Genomic DNA, 19,693 nt, shown 5'->3' with positions numbered 1-19,693 from the left:
CAGCAGAAACAGGTAAGGACTTTTGCGATGATTGTATCAGACCATGTCTAGGCCCTTTAATCCCTTTCCCTGCATGTAATCCTGGTTGAGGGAAATATTAACCTATTGGATAAACTGCAGTAAAACTTGTGTAATTCCTTAACTAACATAGCTCGTCCTCCTCATTAACATGTCCTGCCCCCCAAGACCCTTATATTGTGAAGTACGTGTTCAATAAAGTATTTCAGTTTCTACCCCATATCTGGGATCGCCTAGTTTTTGATCCCCACTTTTAAGTATTGAATCTATAACCTTAAAGACACTACTTTTTCACCTTTAAATATTGAATCTAGAACCTTATGTAGACTAACATAACACACAAAACACCCATACATACATGGGTAGACTTGAACTCTAAAGATGAACATTTCACTCGGAAATAATAAGCATTTACTCTCAAACAAAGTCATGTCATACAGGTACAGATGTCAGCACATAAGATCTCAATTCACAACATATTGTACTTTTTATTCAGAACAGACAATTATATGGGAGTGGTCTGCAGCATATTTCCCTCTTGCCTCTTCAACATAAGAAAAGTAGAAAACAATCAGAAAAGGCAGAATTTATTTTTGAAGCAGGGATAACATACTTACGATCAGACCTGAGTTCTACTAACAGTTGCTTAGGTAAGTTTTAGGATGGTGCTGTGTGGTATCTACTAGTCTACTAATGGTTTTCCCAAGGCCTTTGCTTTCTACTTGATGTTGATTTCTGTTCCCTTCCACCTGTTTTGTCTGTCTGTGGCCACTGAGCTCTTCAGTCTCTGGAAATGTCATTATAGTTCTATTTCTATAGATACCTCTTGCTCCTACAGACAGATAAATATCTCCTGAGGAAATTTACAGAATATATCTGAATGTATTCTGGTGTTTAGTCACAGCCTATGCATTGCATTTTTTAATATGCAGATTCTAAAAAAGGTTGTAATCAAAATTCTCTATTTATGCTACCACCTTTTCTATTACCAGTGTTATTTCAGTGTACAAAAATTAAATATATGCTTGTTTTTCAAGCACTTGTTAGTATCGCTGATTCCTCCTGATAGTCCAAGCCGACAGTGAAAGAAAAGGAAAATATTCTTGAAACTGTAATATGTCATCATCCTCACTTCCCCTAGAAGACTCTGCAGTTTGATTTTTGATAAAACAAACTTCAGACCTTTCTACCATTTCAGATGAAAAAAAGAAAGAAGGCTGCACCTCCACATGATAAGCAAAAATGAGTCTATTGTCTGTATGGACATTTTTAGTCACTTTAGGTCTGTGATCATCAGAATACTATGCTACACATTCCATGTACAAGCTGTTTGCAGCAGATATAATATAGATTGAATATAACAGAATATAACAGATATAATATAGATTGAAAATAACTATTATGGTCCAGTCAGCTGATATTTTCTATAAGAAAGTTAACCATTTGATCCAGATTAAACTCTTTGTTCTCCCTCCCTTTAAAAGAAGTCAAAACTAAATTTGGAAATCCACTTCAGAACTGCTTATGCTCCATTATATTCTTCTTTAAGTACATTAGTCTCAAAAAAATAATTAACACTAAAAAATTCTGATATAGCCTTATAGCACTATTTCTCTGATAGCAATTCCAGCTGGAGACATTAGTACCTGAAATTTTTCCTACTGATTTAATCCCCCTTCTAATTATCCCAGTATAGCAATTTATGGTCTCAGATTGGGGTGACAAAAACCAAAAACCAAAATATTTATCTTCTTGAGAGGGGTAGGATTGCTCTGAGTCCATTGGCCTATTCAAACAGACCATGGAATCAGATCAGAAAAAAAAATTATGTTCAAAATATTCAAATTTTTTTACTGTTCAGATGTGGCATACCAATAACACTGAATTTTAGAAAATTATATGCATTTTAAAGTCAGAACTTTAAAAGCAAAATATTTAAGTTCACTGGTAAATTTTAGCATCCACTTAGAGGTCAGGGAGTTATCAAAATATTTTGTACAAATATTCTTTTGATAGGGGACAACTCTTTTTCAGCATTTATAACTTGCAATATTGAACCATAAGGAAAAATATTGATAACATATACTCAGGAAATACAGAACAGACATATCCTTCTCAATTTTGTTAGGACAGAGAAAAGTCCCATTTAGAGCAGGACATAGTAATTAACCCCCACTAAGGTACAGTGTCTACCTCTGTAGATCCAAATGCAGATCTAAACATCGAAGTGAATCCAATAATCAGAATATATTCTTCTTTTTCTCAATTCCACAGGGGTAGAAGTATATGCCCTTTATCAATACTAATTCATACATCCCTGCATAAAGCTAAAGCTGTTTCATACTTTGCTGTTTCTCTGCTAACTGGTAGTTAGTACTATCCTGTGGAACTGATTGCTGTAGGAGTGAAGTGCTGGCCAAAAAGGTAATCCCTGCAGCACAAGTATAAAAACACTGATGCTTTCAGATTTGTGGTAAAATATCTCCCCTCAAATTTCTTCCAGTTAATGTCTTCACAATGCAATAGTATTGAGATGGAAACTGTGGTGACCAGGAATATTTGCTGTTAGTTGTGTTCATAGTTGATTCCTGCACATACTTCAGGAGTCATCCTGCACTATAAGGATACGTAAACAACATAAGAAGATTTAAGCGGAATTAAATATATGTGTTTCTCTTATCTTTCTTTTTTTTTTCCTTTTTTTTAATACCCTCAAGATAATGGATACTAACAGCAGACTATTCAGAAAGATAATTCTAAATTGTTTACTGAGTGAGCTCTTGTTGAGCTCAAATACACAATCTAAAGAAAGCAAAAAAATATATTGACTGGTTTTATTGGTGTGAGGCAAAGGTTACTCATGACAGAGTATACTATCATAACAAATGCTTTTTAAAAAAACCAGCATGTATAATTTCTAGGTGTTCATCATTTATCCTGAACACAACATCAAATTAAAAATCTATTCTAAAAAAAATAAAAATTACATTCTCAAAAATATTATCCATTTCCATTTTAAAATATCTGCAACTTCAGAGATAGTTTTAAAGGAATTTTACCATTAAGTACTTATTTATCAAGAATTCTTTCCACTTTCCTTCCCTTTCATTTGTCTTTGTGAGCAGGGATCTCTCTCCACATCTGATCTTTCTAAAGGGCTCACTTAGATCACCAGATACTTCGTGATTTAATATGGATTGATCTGCACTAATCCTTTGAAAAATGTTCACTTTTGTTTAGAAACACGTCTTTGTTAGAAACTTGTCACATACTGCATGTAAGTGTGCAGATGAACAGCCACTGAAGATAGTTACCATTCATCTCTTTATCCCATTAAATACTTAATTTGCATGTACACACTCCATATCACCACTGAGCGCTTTAATCTCAGGTCTAGTGGATATTAGAAGGAAGTACCTCCAACTAGGCCTAGAACAACGAAATGCTAAGGTTAGCTGAGTGCTCATGAAAGATGAGAGAAAAATTTCCTCTAGAGCAGGACTTAATCCTTGCTGTCTTCTTAATATATTCTGTTGACTAACTTAGTTCCAGTCTTTCTTATCTTTTTCACAGTGAACTTATCCAATAACTTTAGGTTAAAATTTCCATGGCTATTTCATTCTGATGTCTCAGTGCCCCCTCCGCAAAATCCAAGCTTCTTAAGATTTCCATTAATAGTTATACAACAATTAAACAAACTTCAGAGTTTAATTTACTCAGATATCTGTGGTGGGTTGACCTTGGCTGGATGCCAGGTGCCCACCCAGCTACTCTATCACTCTCCCTCTGAGTTGTAAAGGAGAGAAAGTAAGATGGGAAACAATTCGTGGATTGGGATAAAACAGTTTATTAAGGCAAAAGCAAAGCAAAAGATTGCGTGCACAAAAGCAAAGTGAAAAAAACCCCAATGTTTATTCTCTACTTCCCATCAGCAGTGATGGCCAGCCACTTTCCCCAGAAGAAGAGCTTCAGCAACACTGCTTTCTTAACAGGTAACCATAGGAGACAAAACATGCCCCTCTTCCTACTCCTTTCCTTAGCTTTCATATCAGAGCTATCATATGGTATGGAATATCCCTTTGTTTAGTTTGGGTCAGCTGGTCTACTTGTGTTCCCTTCCAGAAGGAATGCTACAGTACTGATACTGTGCTCAGTAGTAGCCAGAACACTGGTGTGTTATCAACACCCTTCTAGCTACCAATGCAAAGCCCACCGCTGTGAGGGCTACTGTGGGGAAATGAATTCCAGCTCAACTAGACCCAATACAGTATCTAATCTAATAAAACAACTACAAATTTTTAAAATAAAGTTTATTTGGCTAAAGTCTAATTTCTTTTTGTCTCATTACCTGCATCTTCTCTATGTTGCTAAGAAGTGGCATCCTAGCTTTTGTGCAAAATCACTGACTAATCCTTAATTTTCTGCATACTCCTTTGTAAGATCTCTCACTTTTCTGACACTAGAAGTCTTATTAGCTATTCTGGGAATCCAACGAAATCTCTTGTCTGTTTTCAGATCTCCCATGTCTAATTATTGCCTTTTCATTTTAACAATGAAGCACCCAATTAAATATATTAATACAGTCATGAACTAAGTTTCTATAAGACTCCTTGCTAGTTCTCTGAAAGTATTAATTATGCTCCATGTAAATATCAGTATTAGAGCAGAAAATTTCGTTCCTGCAAATGTTAATATGAAAATGTTTGTTTAATTTTTATACTGTTTGTTGATTTATGAAAGGTAGGAAGTATTTATGTTCTAGAAGAAGAAAAAACAGACTAGTAGCAGTATATTTCTTCTACACTAGTAGCGTGGCCAAATATTATACGTCTGTTATGCAGAGACACAGATTTTCACTTGTATTTACAGTTTTAATCACTGTACTCTTGCATAGCAATGTATTTATTGTTCAGAAATCAGTGTACTATCTATATATAAGTTAATGACTTGAAAAATGCTTCAAAGTGTTTCTAAATATATATTTTATAGCTTACATTTTTTATTTATGTTTTATACTTTAATACAGATTTATAGAGGAACAGTTGTTGAAAAGGTATTTAAAATTAAATATAAAACTTTTTTCCCCTTTTCTTTTTTTGTTCTGCATTTCAACATCCCTGATATCCAAACAGGGGATATTCTTTGGATCTCTTGTTACAGAGTTCAATACTACATCTAGATGAGAAGGTGTCGTCATTCACAGATAAAAGTCCCATGTTATTTTTCAAATATATCTACCTTTTGTCAGAAGAATATTAAGAAAAATGTGTTTCAACATTATGTGATATTTCACATAATCATGTCACATCCACTTTATTGTTCTCCAGAGAGTATATTGGAAACATATTTAAAGATCTAACAATAGATATTGTCTAAATACAAAATGGAGTCTATGCAGAGATCTTTCATGGCAAAATGTCCTGTAAAGGACATGGTAGATAGAAGATTGTTTTAGTCATGATACTAGTTAAAAACAAACAAACAAACAAACAAACAAACAAACAACAACAACAAAAAAAACCCACAAAAATCACAGCATTTTGCATACAGTAGACATATGGTGAACTTCAAGACTTGGTTTGTTTATTTGAGTTTTTTGGTTAGGTTTTTGGGGGGTTTCTGGGTTTTTTTTGGTTTGGTTTGGTTTTTTTTGGTTTGGGGTTTTGGGTTTTGTTTGTTTCTTTGTTTTTTCTGATTAGGAACATAAATGTGTGTCTCAGATATCTTTCACACACCAAATAGTCTGTTTTCTGTTTTGAAGACACAAATTATGTGAAGGAATCCTTTCAAATGGATATGGATGGTAAAGACAGTAGAACAGTGCTACAGCTTTCTAGTACTACAAAAACATTAAATATCATTAAGAATTCCCTGTAACCCCAGTGATGTGTCAAGAGAGGTAAAAGTGAATGACTAACTAGCAACAATTTTTATGAAATCCCAGAAGACATCTTAAGAACCTAAATGCGACTTCCACATAATTTGTCTATTTTAAATGAAAGATACAGAAAACTTTTGTTTAATTCACAGAAAATACCTTGACACTGTGTAAGCACTGTCCAGCAATAACTAAAACACTCTTGTGTTATCAACACTATTTCCATAACAAATCCAAAACATAGACCCATATGGGTGGCTATGAAGAAAAATAACTTTATGCTATCCAGAACCAGCATAATTTATCACAGCCTTTTGTGAAGGCAGGGACTGCAGCACCCACTTTGAAAATTTCTTTCCTTGGAGAGGCCTTAAAACTGCACAGAATGACAGAATGGTTGAGGTTGTGAAGGACCTCCTGATATCAGTTAGCCTAACCTCCTTTCCCAGAGCAGGGTAGTTAGAGCAGGGTGCTGAGTCCAGTCGCTATTTGAATGGAAATTTTGATTGAAAACTCCACGACTTGTCGACTTGTCTAGGAAACCTTTTCCCTATGCTTGATCATCCTCAACTAAAAGAAATTCTTTGTTACATTTGAATGGAATTTAAAGTAAGAATTAAGTAATGTGTAGTAGCTCAACCAATATAAGATATTGGGTTGTATGTAGTTCCAGTATGCTTCAGTCTTCTCTGACCAGGATTGAGATATCGACCCTGTCTATGATCTAAATGTGTCCAACTACCCCCCCCGCCGTGTGTTTGACTGATCTGCCTAAACTATCCGTAATCTATTTTTCACCTTCAAATGGTATCTTTTATTACCTTCATGATTTCCACATTACTCAATTTTAATTTTGGGTTTTCATGTGGCTTTTGTTTTTGCGGTATTGGCAGGGAGGTTGCTTGAATAAATTTTTGTTTTTCAAAAAGTAGATCAGGGGAATGGAGGACAACTCATGATATTTTCAACTTTAATGTCAGCTTTCAATCTATTGTTAAGCCTTTTCTAACTGAGAATTTGGTTCTTCTGACTTCTGCATGAGGCATGTGGGATTTCAGGACATTTAAAATAATAGCTTAGATTGCAATGTTATTGTTGTTATTATTTTAAATGTATTGTTAGCCTGCATACTGCATGGATATTCATTAATAATTCCAGAAAAATTAAATTTTTAGTTTGATTTCTGCATTTGAGTGGTAATATTTGAACTAGTAGCCATGGTAATTGTTCAATATCTCTCTCCTGTTTTGAATAACTTGATAAATATGAAAGATCATACTCACTATCCCTATGACAGTCATTCAGCCTTTTAGGAGCTAGACACATTCATAAAGTACTTGTAAACTTATAAGAAGCAGGGACATTTTGAAGTGAGTGCTATTTTAGATATAGTAATAACTATACCGTGTATTTTGTTTTAAACCCAACTGGAAATTAAGCATCACGCAGACACTTGTTCAACTTCCTTTTCTCCCCTCCACGACCCCAGTGGAATGGGGAGGAGAATCAAAGTAAAACTTGTAGGTTGAGATAAGAACAGTTTAATAATTGAAAATAAAGTAAAAGACAGTAGTAAAGGTAAAAGATAACAATAGTGATAATAAAAAACGAAAAACAAGTGCTGCACAATACAATTGCTTACCACCCCCTTACTGATCCCACTTTCCCACTACACCCCTTTCCAAACCTGGATCAGTTTCTCTTCCAGGTAGCTCCCCTCAGTTTATATACTGACCATGATGTTCTACAGTGTAGAATATCCCTTTGGTCAGTTCTGGTCATGTGTCCCAGCTATGCTCCCTCACAGTTTCTTTCAGAGCATTAGACAAGAAAAAAAAAGTCTCCAACTTAGAATAAACACAATTTAGTAATAAACTAAAACATCAGTGGGTTATCAATACTGTTCTCATCTTGAATCCAAAACACAGCACTGCAATTGTGGAAGGCATGGATGAAGAGACAGAAGTTTATCGAATGGAAAAAGCGGCTGCAAGTTATGGTTGAGGCAACTGCATATGAAGATACACTTTGAAGACACACAACATTATTTCATTAAGGCAGAGACTGTTGAATTGACAAAGATAGATCAGAATTGTTAATGCAAGTTTCATATCTGTTGTACCCCAGTTTTTACTGGATTTTATCATATTTTTTCCCCTCACATTTATCCCCTATTTTTTCATTGTTTAGGGTTTACAGCATTGCAGATGTTTCCCTCACTGGTCCCTGCTGATCCTGTGTTCTCTCCTTCCTTTCCTGATTGGTTGTCACCCCATCAGTCCTATGCTCCTCCCTGCTTTACAGAACCTTCCTACCAGACCCTATAAATAGAGCTAGCCACCCCCAATAAATTGCGATAGCTGCTTAGAGCTATCTGTTTGAACCCCTTTGGCTGTTGCATCTTTCTTCTCATCTTGACTGCAGCAAATAAAAACTGCTGAGAAGAAATTAACTCCACCCTAATTGAAACCAGGACACCATGTTTTCTCACTGATTTATGAAATAAGTATTTTAGCAGTTTCTTGATTTAGTTAGCAATTTTGGTTTTGAATTATGATCAGATATGGGAGATATGGAGTATATCTTCACAGCACTATGGAGATATGTGGGCACCTGTGTTCTTTAAGTATAGTACGACATCCAATCAGCTGTAAAACAATCAGATAAAACATCATTGTATTAAATGGTAAAAAGATTATTTTTACTGGTATTATTTTATAGCAAACTATCACATGAAGTTCTCAGCAGAGAATAATAAATGGACTGGTTGACTAAAGAAACTGGTTTTAAGTAATTCATTCCTAGATCTGGAAACCTGCTTTCCACTGGATAGAACAATAAAAGAAATATTGGAATTTTTTTTTTAATTTCTATAAGTAACATACTATGTTACCTAGAAGAATTAGATTCTAAAATTTGCTCTTACACTTGGTGAATCAAAGAGGAGTAATGGGTGGAAAGGAAAGGACAAGAAAAGCTGAACTCACCAAAACCCAATTTTGATGCATTTATGTTTTACTTTCAGTTCATTTTCATCCATGAGGAAATGTTCCTAACATAAAATTGTGTATAAAATAATAAAAATCTCTGAAAATCACATATGTAAAAGCAAGGAAGAAAATAAAAACAAGTATTGTAACTTCGAATTCAGTTCACAGTCTGGGACTGTACAGTCAAAATGCATCTTCTGAGCTTTTCCTCTTTTAGGTATACTCTTTTGTTCACCCCAAACAGATGTACAGGAAGTCTTTTGTATAACTCCAGATTCCTTCAAAAATGTAAAATGAAGCATGCTGTTCTTCATGCACTTTTTTTTCTTTTTTTTTTTTCGGTAATACAAATAAGTGGCATTTTACTATGATTTTCTTAACTCTTTATATGACCAAAAAGAATATACTCTTTTCTTAACTGTCTTTCTCTCCTATTTCCCTTCATGCAAAGAAGAGGGAAACTAGCAAGAAGTATTAAGTAAAAGATGCTCCATTTCATTTTGTGTCATGTCACAGAATATGTTATTTTAATTTTACTTCACAAATTATTTGATATAGTTTACATAATTTATATAGTTGAGGTTTTCATAATCAGACATAAGTTTCAGTACTGCAAATATGTCTGTTACAGTTGATTTTTAATTATCAAACAAATGGATACACGTCATTAGGCAATTTCTTGTCTTAGTATCACAGATGTGCTATTTCTTAAGAAGTATGAAATGAACAGCAGTATTTAATTCCAAATCACATTAATTCACAGAATCACAGAATATTCTGAGTTGTAAGGGATCCACAAGGATCACTGAGTCCAACTCCTAAGTGAATAGCCTGTACAAGGATTGAACCCATGACCGACCTTGGCATTGCTAGCATCCTGCTCTAATCAACTGAACTAATATATATCCTTCACCTATTTTGCTGAGATAACTCAAGATTCCATGTTAACTTGATCAATGTATGTCTGTAATCCTTACTTACCAACCTGAATTTTGTTGTCATCTTACAGATAACTGCGGGCTCTGCATGCTGTAAAATAAAACAAACAAAATTTAAAAAACATATGAAGTATTTTTCAATGTATCCAAAGATGTTCTTTCAATATAAAGAATAATGTAAAACCTTTCTTTTTCTCTGTTTATTCACACAGCTGTTTTGCAAACCCCTTTACTCTCTCATCTTGTTCTAACGTTTCTCAATTTCATCTCCAAAATCAGAATCAGTCAGAGAGAGCTGATGATGATGATGTTTTGCAAAAATTAATTATTTATTTCATAGTTATTTCCTGGCTATGTCTTTCCTGTCCCATGATTTGCATTTAAAGAAAAATAATGGGACAATAAGGAAATAAATAATAAAAAAAATTAAAAACACATATATGTAGCAGAATATTTTTCCCTGTAAACTTCAGGATGGCATAAACCCACATACCAGTGGTGTAAAACAAGGTTGCGTTCTTGCACCAACCCTAGCCACAATCTTTTTCAGCATGATGCTCCAAAGGGCCGGCAGTCCTCAATGATCAGGATGGTATCTACATTTGATATCGTACTGATGGAAGCCTTTTCAACCTAAGGCGACTGAAGGCCCACACTAAGATCTTAAACCATGTTGTCCGCAAACTGCAGACAGCGTTGCCCTCGTTGCCCACACAGAAGCAGTTCTGCAGCGTTTAACATCCTACTTTGCAGACGCTGCTGAGCTTTTTGGGTTGCTTAAAGAAGACAGAAATTTCCTATCAACCTGCACCTCAGGAAGTCTTCCATCATCACCATATCACCATTGGCCAATCAGAACTCAGATCAGTCCAGCAGTTTAATTACCTAGGTAGCCTCATCTCCTCAGATGGTAAGATTGATGGAGAGATAGACAACAGGTTAGCAAAGGCATACAGTGCTTTCGGAAAGCTTCATAAAAGAGTATGGCGAAATAAACACCTGAAGAAAAGTATCAAGATCAGTGTTTACAGAGCCATTGTGCTGTCTACTCTTTTATATGGGTCTGAATCATGGGTCATCTACTGCCGCCACCTACAGCTCCTAGAACACTTCCATCAACGCTGTCTCCGTACAATCCTAAACATTCACTAGTCAGATTACGTGACTAATACATCTGTTCTAGAATAAGCAGCAGTTTTGAGTATTGAGGCCATGTTGCTGAGAACACAGCTGCATTGGGCAGGGCACATCTCCAGGATAGAGGACTACTGCCTCCCTAAGATTGTGCTCTATGGTGAGGTAATACAAGGACTCCCTGAAGCAACATCTCAGCCTTTGCCACATTGATCTTCATCACTGGTCTACTCTGGCCTCTAATTGGGAGGCCTGGAGACACACTATGCATAATGCTGTTGCTTCCTTTGAGAACGCACACAGGATCACTCTCGAAGAGAAAAGACAATGCAGAAAGAATCGTTTCTTGCTGATACCATCCAGTGAGTCTTTCTGCTGTGCTTTTTGCAACCAGACTTGTCTATCTCACATTGACCTCTTTAGCCACCAGCACTCCTGTAGCAAATGTTGGGTAGAGTCCTTATCAAGTCTTTGTTCGCGAAGCCTAGCCATGATGATGTATGTTACTTTCACTTTTCAAAAGATTCTTAAAAAAACCAACGAACAACAAAAAGAACAAAGAAAATTTGCCCTACCAATCACATAATACCAGAGCTATTAGTCTTTACCATTTATACAAAATTTCTACAGTTCTTATTTTCACCTGTTTGTTTAATTTTGATTTTCTAGTTTTACAATGCATACTCCAAAATCCCTCTTTGATTTCCCGTCCAAAGCAGATGACTGGAATTTCTGCTTGAACCTGTATCTCTTCACTGGTAGCAGAAATTGTTGATGAGAAATTCTTTTTTGCAACTAATATATAGGTGTTTCATTTACAGGTATTACCTCACTACCTTGCATACTGTGAAAAATGGTAGAATTGTATCACCTTGCCAACATCTCCTTGCCATTTTTTGTAAACGTCCAGGTCATTGCACTGTGGATAGTGGTATTATCTCTTTCCAACCAGTAGGATATTCCAAAACTGCACAGTAGCATTTGCCTCAGTTTTCTTGTCTGCACATTAATACTTTTCCTAGCATCTGAAGATGTTGAAACAGTAATTATTCAACTATTATTGTAAAGTATTATATACTCTAAATGTCAAATATTGCTAAGGATTATTAACTATCCACAGTTCAAAAGTTTGATTAACAAATCTCTAAAGGTCCTATTAATTTGCCTGTTTCAGTGTTACTGAATCATGAAACTGTCTTAACCATGCCTCAAAAATTGTTTAGAGAGTAGATTCCCAAAATGAATAGACCTTTTATCATATTGAGTAATTAATGCAATTTGCTTTTAAAACCTGGAAGTTGGGCAAATCTTCAAAAATCTAACTATCCAGATTTTGCTAATCTATACGTAATATAGCAATAATTAAATCTCCCAGATGGATTATAGAGAAGAATCTATTTGTTGGTGCAAGGTCCTGTTTAAGCATTTTATTCTACTTTATCCCCACATCAAATATTATTCCTCTACAAAGATCTTTGTTGGTTGCCAATGTTGACTACAGTCATTCACTGCCAATCACCAGTCTGCTAGCACTGCAATCAGTGAAAACAAGAGATGGCAATGACTTGAAAGCATTATTTATACATTAATAAGAGTATGAAAACAATAATAATCAGATGCATACGGAAAATGTTAATTGCTTACAGTGTCTTTGCTATATGTCCATAATTTCTGTTTGAAGTCTCAGACTGCATTGCAACAAAATGTGGTTTAGGACTCAAAATACCTGTCACCCCTTCAATAGTTTGGCTTATGATCTATATCACTTGCTGTAGTCTGAGTAAATTTTTTAAAGACAGAATAGTTTTTTAATAACATTTCAAAGTCACTTTGCAAAATGCCTCAAAAATGAAGAAAAGACAATGGTCTAGTAATTTGGTCTAGGTTGAAAGATCTGAGGAAATGCAAAGAGAGACAGAAAACCAACTTCAGTGGACAGACTTTTTGTGGATAGGGAAAATAGGATAGGGAAAACTAAAAATAGAAAGAAAAGGTCCAATCAACATCTTCAGTGTTTCACTTTGCTAATTAGTTTAACTTTCCACAGAGTTGTGAGAATTAACACAATTTTAAGGGACACACAAATGAAAAGATTTTTTATTGTGGTATTTGTTTCTTTAAAACCAAAAGAAACACTACATTAAATTAAAGGACAAAAGGGTATTAGTATCCTCTCAAGAGATGAAGATTAGAGGTTTAGTCTATCATTCATTAGCAACTAACCTAAGGGTGAAATAATAATAGTAGGAAGCAAATATGTTATTTACAATTTTGAAATAACTAAATGATGACAGACCGAATTGCATTGGTTATTATTTTCACTGCAGTTATAAGTTTTAGGATAAGATAGTTGTGTATGGGCAGATCTTTATTGGACACACATAGCAATATGGTAGCATTGAAAAATGCATCTGTCCATTATTTTAGGTTTTAATACCATTAAATATTTGCATATTTTACATTGTTTTAGCACTCAGAATTCTCAACAGATACTTGTTTCTTTTAAGTTAGACTCCTTGGTAAGGTAGAGTATAACTGTCCTTGTCTTAAAACGATGACATTCAATGAAGACTGAGAGAGGATATGGAGAAAGATACTTCATTACATTCTTTGTACATGAAAAAAATGGGAAAATTGAGATTTTCTGTACTTTAAAGTTTTGTTACTTTAACTGTTACAGCAAGCACTGATAACAGATGGTAGAAGTATTTATTTTAGCTTACTGTGATCTTGGTATCTAAAGAAACAATGTCTGGCATCATAGAAATGCTTCCCATCAATTCATTGTGGAAATTAATATAGTTTTTGAGGTTTTGTTGTTTGGGGTTTTTGTGGGTTTGTATTTGAGTGTTTTTTTGCTCTTTCCTATGAAGACTGCTGTGATTTCTCTTAGCCCAGAGGTTCCAATATTAGGGATCATGACCAAAAGCAGGATCCCAACGGTCAGGATTAGATGACAAGTCTGGAAGAAATCTGACTGTTGTTCACTGTAGTATGCAAGTTCTTTAAAATTTAGATTCAGAGACCATACCATCTGTGCTCACAGAGAGACAAAGATGAGGCATGGATATTTTGATTAGCTCAGTTGGTTAGAACATGGTGCTAATAACAACAAGGGCATGAGTTTGATCCCCATAAAGACCATCCACTTAAAAGTTGGACTCTGATCATTGGGGGTCCCTTCCAACTCAGAATATTCTGTGACTCTGTAAATATTATTTTCTTGTTTTAAACATAATCCAAGTGTTTAGATAAAGAGCTATCAGATAGATCAGTAAAGATCTATTGTGGTTTTAATTAATATGACATTTTAATCTGCATTAATGTCAAGAATAGAAAAATCATAAGTTACATTGGTGTAAAAATGTTTAGAGATATAACTCCATGTTTATAGTCTTCTCTGGAAATGTTCAAAACCCACCCGGACATGATCCTGTGCAACTGGCTCTAGGTGAACCTGCTTTAGCAGGAAGGTTGGACTAGATGATCTCCAGAGGTCCCTTCTGACCCCTTTCATACTATGAGTCTATGATCCATTAAGTACAGTTACTGAAAAAAATCTAACAAATTCTGTGCTTTACGTGTTTTATGTTCAAAAGATTTTAAAGGGTAAACAAGGTAATATTTTTACAAAGTGCCTATAGCACACCACAAAATGAATCCTTCAAATTTCTGTAATGTGCCTTTATACACAAAGGGCAGTTACTTATCCCACTGTTGTTGAACTAGATTTAAACATAGTTCTTCTATAAACAGAAGCCAGACTCCTGTAAGTGTTTGAGGTTTCTTAAAAAACAGCAACTGCATTTCTGTGTTATGCTAAGACTGCCCAAAAACAGGTAACCAAGTGAATGGCAATGCTACAGAATAAAAGTGAAATTAAGGTGTAATAGAAAAAAAAGAAAAAAAAAGTATTCCAGCATTTTATCTCAATATGCAATTTGATCTCAATATGCAATTTGTCTTCTGACTACCCTTGAGAGAAAGTATGTCAAGAAACACCCTGAAGACAATGACAATAACAACAAAAGTGATTGCATTCATTTATGGTTATGAGGACAATGAAATATTTCATGAATTTCTTAGCTTTCTTTCTGAAAATAATGTTTCAGCAGGGGATTGATGGTTGACAGTTGTGTTCACTGATAGGTAACTGTTTCAAGTTTCTGAAGAAAGATGTTCTTCTTCACTGGACTTGTCTCCGTTTTGTAATTTTTTTTCTCTCCTTAGAGCCAACATAGCTATTGTTACATTTTAAAATATTTCTATCATGTATTTCTTCTTGAAAATAATTAATCTTTTCTTTGCACTATTTGGCTGATAACATGTCATAATGTAGGCTGCCAAGTGCCAAATGACTCTCAGATTCATTCAAGCATTCAAAGCAAGAAAAACCATTCATCTAGATAAGATCTTATCTGACAAGTCAAGCTCAAGAAACCTCAGTATAATTATATGGTGTTAATGAAGGCCATGTATACAGGTAATTCTCAATATTAACCTCTGCGTTAGTCTATCAACAGTAATGTGAAACAGTCATTTTAAGTTAAAACATGTAGGTAGATTTTTTCAAACAACTCAACAACTCTCTACCACGGAAACACTTTATATGAGAAACTTTCATCTTTTGCAAAAGCTCACTAAGCCATGCTTTCCACTGACATATCCCTATTCTATTACTATTAACCCACTCTTCTGGAGAGGTGTTTGTTTAAAAAACAATGAACAGACATTTTTTATTATACAACGACTACTGCTTGATACAGCATAGTAATAAAGGATTTATTGTCATTTGTATTTTTCAAAAATCTGAATTTAGAAGATGTGTAAGGTTGCTCTTTAACAATTGCTGCCATTAAGAGTTGGAAAATATTCTTAATGGCAAGCATAATGTGTGATTATTCTATATTATTATAATGTTTATTGCTTGATCTCAAATTTATAGAAAGTATATTTATTTATACATTAAGTGTCTATATTACTTATCTTTTTTTTAAACCCTATGACTAGTCAAAAAAATCAATCAAGTACTGCTGGCTTGCTTGTTTTGGAAAAGACTGAATTAAGAAAAATGAAATATTCAAAAATAATTCTTGCATTGCAAGGAATTCAGAAAAAAATAATTTCATATGTAAACCTCCACTTGCTGAAAAACAGACCTTTTCTCCGGAATGTCCAATAATATATAATTTAAAGATTTCAGATAAGAACCGATAGAATTGAGTTCAATCTGTACAAGGCATTTGATGTCACAGTATGTGAATTTCCTGTTAACAAACTTTTAGTTACAGTTACTAAAGCGTGTGTCTTTTTCCCTAACTTTTTTGAGTTTGTTCCCAGAGTTCACAGTTTTGCTCAAAAAAACCTAACCATTTTTCCCTAACAAAATGATCACTTAGAATACTTTCATCTGTTTTGGGGTTTGGGTTTGTTTATTATTTCTTTGTTACTGAAGAACCATTTAAAAATAATTTATGGTTATCTTTTCTGTAAGAAGAAGATTCTGTTTTCTTGAACTGCATTAGAACATATAATTGGCAGTGGATGATTGCAGAGTATCTGGAAGAAACTTTAGGAGTCTACATGAAACCATAGGGAAAAAAGAGTTAAAGTTGTAAAACTTCACAAAATGGCATCAAGAAATACTGCACTGTAATTGCGAATAACCACAATTAGTATTGTAAATATATTTATGTATGTAGATAGATAGATAGAGATCAACTAATCACCTTTTACCAAAATGAAATATGTAAACAGAAAACATTAATAGACAGTATCTACCAGTTGGGCAAGGTTTTGTAGACCTTAGCCATGAAAATAGTTTGGTCCCAGCCCTCTACAGAAAGCATTCCAATGTTTATACAAAGCAGTATAAAAATTCATCCTCTGTCATAAGCAGACAAACAGGACATGGGTCTTCTTCTGTCCTCCATGGTACCTTGTGATATTATTTTTCTGTATGTAGGCCAAGAACTGACGGGGACAGCAAAGCAAGCAGAGGCCTTATGGAGGGGTCATCCCAGTGTACCTAAACAGGCTGCTCAGAGAAGGTGGCAATAGCCAGTTTCAACAAGCCCAAACTGACAAGCAAACCCAAACTTGATTAAAGCAGGGCAATAATCAAAGCAGCCGGTCAAGTTAGCACGTCAGCATTAGCAAGACACATAGCCAGGCACAGGTGCACCTGCAATACAGATCAGGCAAGAGCAAGGCTGTGAAATTAAATCCAATTCTGAAGCAAAGGATTGGGGAATGCAATTAATGCTTCTCACACAGCTCTTCTCCCAGCAGTCTGACCTTAGGTTCCAGAAGCATCACAGTGGAGTTGGTCTTGAGTACAGACAGTCAAAATCCTAGGCAGTGAATGAGATTGACAGTCTGTTGGTAATTTTCAGTACCTGAAAAGTGAATTCAAAGTCCCTTTTTTTTAAATAACAAAACTTTTTTTCTTGTTGTGTAGTTGGTTATTTTCTCTCCAGAAGTTATAGAGTTTATTCAGTTTTTCTTTTAAAACAACACATCTTTAGTCTCTAGGCTTTTCATTTTTCAACAGATACATATCATAATCCCATCTTTCTTTTTATTCCATATTGGAGAATCCTAGTTTATTCAATCCCACTTCACATGTAAACTCTTCCATAATTATGAGCATCTTGTGTTTTCTCCCTGGACTATTTTTGTTTGTATCCTTTTTTTTTTTAAGCAGGAAAGTTGTATTTTAATTGGTAGACAAATTGTGAATCCACTTACATTTATGTAGTGAGGCAATTTTGACTTCTGTTTTGTTCCTTTCCTAAATATTCTAATTGTATTTTTAGTCTCTGTTCACCTTCAAGCTGATATGTTTTGGGTTGAATTTTTTTTTAGTAAAAGGATATGAAATGACTACAAATAATTGTGTACATGCAATTTCTGTTGTTCTACCTCCCATGTATTTTTTCACCTGTCAGCACAGAATTTTGTTTGCCATAATATTTAACAGACACTTAGCAGTGCGAGACCCATCCTCAGCTCTTTTTAGACAGACTTATTTTGTTATAACTCTCAGTAATAGCACATCATCAGTAAGCTTTATCACCTAACTATTCATCCTCTGAATATATTGACCAGCACAAATCTTCTCAGAAATTACTCTGAAATGTCACTATTTATTCTCCTATGCTTGAACCCAGCAGACTGAATGACATATCTAGTCCTTTTTTACCTCTTTTATGCAGTCATTAATCCATCTGTACAACCTCCTTTTTTTACTATATGACAGAGTAGTGACTTTTTCAAGAATCTTTGCAGAAAGCTTTCTGGAATTCCATATACAGCAAATAATCTGATAACAACAAGGCATATGTTATTTAATTTCATTAATGAAATTTAATAGATATAGCAGTCACTACTTACACATGAAAAAAATTTTCTCTAGTATTTCATATCTAAGTGTCCCAAGGTGCTGATAGCACATCCTTACTGTTAGACAATTCTATCTGGGCACAGGATTTCTATACAAACAAATTTTATTTCATTGTCAGTAGTTATTTTGCTCTGTGTATTTCTTGTCTTCCTTTTAACATATAGCGCCACTCCTCCACATATACAACTTCTTATACCTTTCCTGATGAAAATTGTCTGCTTCCATCCAAGATATGGTACTGCTGTGGTTATCTGACCTCTATCATATTCTTCAATCCTTAGTAGGAAAATACTCTTATTTAAAGTCAGAATTTTCATCTTGGTTAGCTAATTCTTTACATTTTTATAATCCATATAGAATCACTTATATATTTGTCCCTGTTCTAGTTGTCATTTTTTTATAGGCTTTGCTTCAATAAAATCTTATATATAGGTATTGATCCTATCTATTACCATCCTCAATGTTACTGACTTCTGTTCTGTCAGGGTTTGTAATACTGCAGAGATTTTATTACTTCACTCTTGTACACCTATTGTATTTTCCTCAGTCTTTAGTTTAAAACTTCCCCATAAACTTTATTTTAGGTTTGAGTTCTATTTGCTTTAGATGGAACTCATCCATCCTTTATACATTATTTCAAAGGTTTCCCCAGTTCCTGATAATTTGAAATTTTAGCTCTCTAGCTGGTTGCAAATGTGGTATAAGGAACATTATAAATAGCAAAGTGTGAGTTTACTTTGCCCTTTAGAAATATTTTCACACATTTCTCCCTGTATTATTCATCTGCCCAGGTACGATTTCCCTGCCAGGACTCACTTGCAGGCAAATGTCTTGTAGTATTTGGCATTTACAATGACATACTCTCTGGCATCATTAGATGAGCACACCTAAGGTTGGACAATTTAATAATTTATTTATTGTGGCATCTTTTCTGGATACCAGCTGGAATCCTGTTCTACAAAGGGATCTATGCAACATATGTTGTAATTTTCCAGCTGAGGAAAAAAAGAGCATTCCAACAACTGGATATCTTTCCCCATAGGTACTAGGACATAAGATAAACATATTACTGACTGCAAAAATACTGAGAAATAGGAATTCAGCTGCTACCCTTCTACTAGTCTTTGGCTTTATTAATAGGTTGTTATTCTGTTGTGAATGTGGGTATGAGGTGAGGGAGTACAGGAGAATAAACAAAGTACATCTGCTTATATAGGCTTACAGCTTTGTATTTATACACATCTGTGTGAAATTTCTAAATCTGCTACAAATATTTTCAGAATGGTAGATTAATGAAAATATAATTGGATTTTTGTTTAAGTAGCATTTT

The 19,693-nt window shown here is 34.5% G+C and overlaps 1 long non-coding RNA gene across 1 annotated transcript in view; it reads right to left on the bottom strand.

Annotated features, from left to right (window-relative positions):
- Positions 1 to 7,636: 7,636 nt before the first annotated feature.
- LOC113944698 overlaps positions 7,637 to 19,693 on the bottom strand; it is a 99,137-nt gene continuing 87,080 nt past the window's right edge. Inside the window, exons 4-5 of the long non-coding RNA XR_003526757.1 lie at positions 9,868 to 9,915; positions 7,637 to 8,544 (exon numbers count right to left, since the gene is read on the bottom strand). This is a non-coding gene — a long non-coding RNA (uncharacterized LOC113944698). The remainder of the gene's footprint in view (positions 8,545 to 9,867; positions 9,916 to 19,693) is intronic.

This window comes from Corapipo altera, unplaced genomic scaffold (assembly GCF_003945725.1).
Source record: "Corapipo altera isolate COAL_440 unplaced genomic scaffold, ASM394572v1 0, whole genome shotgun sequence".
Taxonomy (NCBI): Eukaryota; Metazoa; Chordata; class Aves; order Passeriformes; family Pipridae; genus Corapipo; species Corapipo altera.
This window is presented reverse-complemented; position numbering and strand designations above follow the sequence as displayed.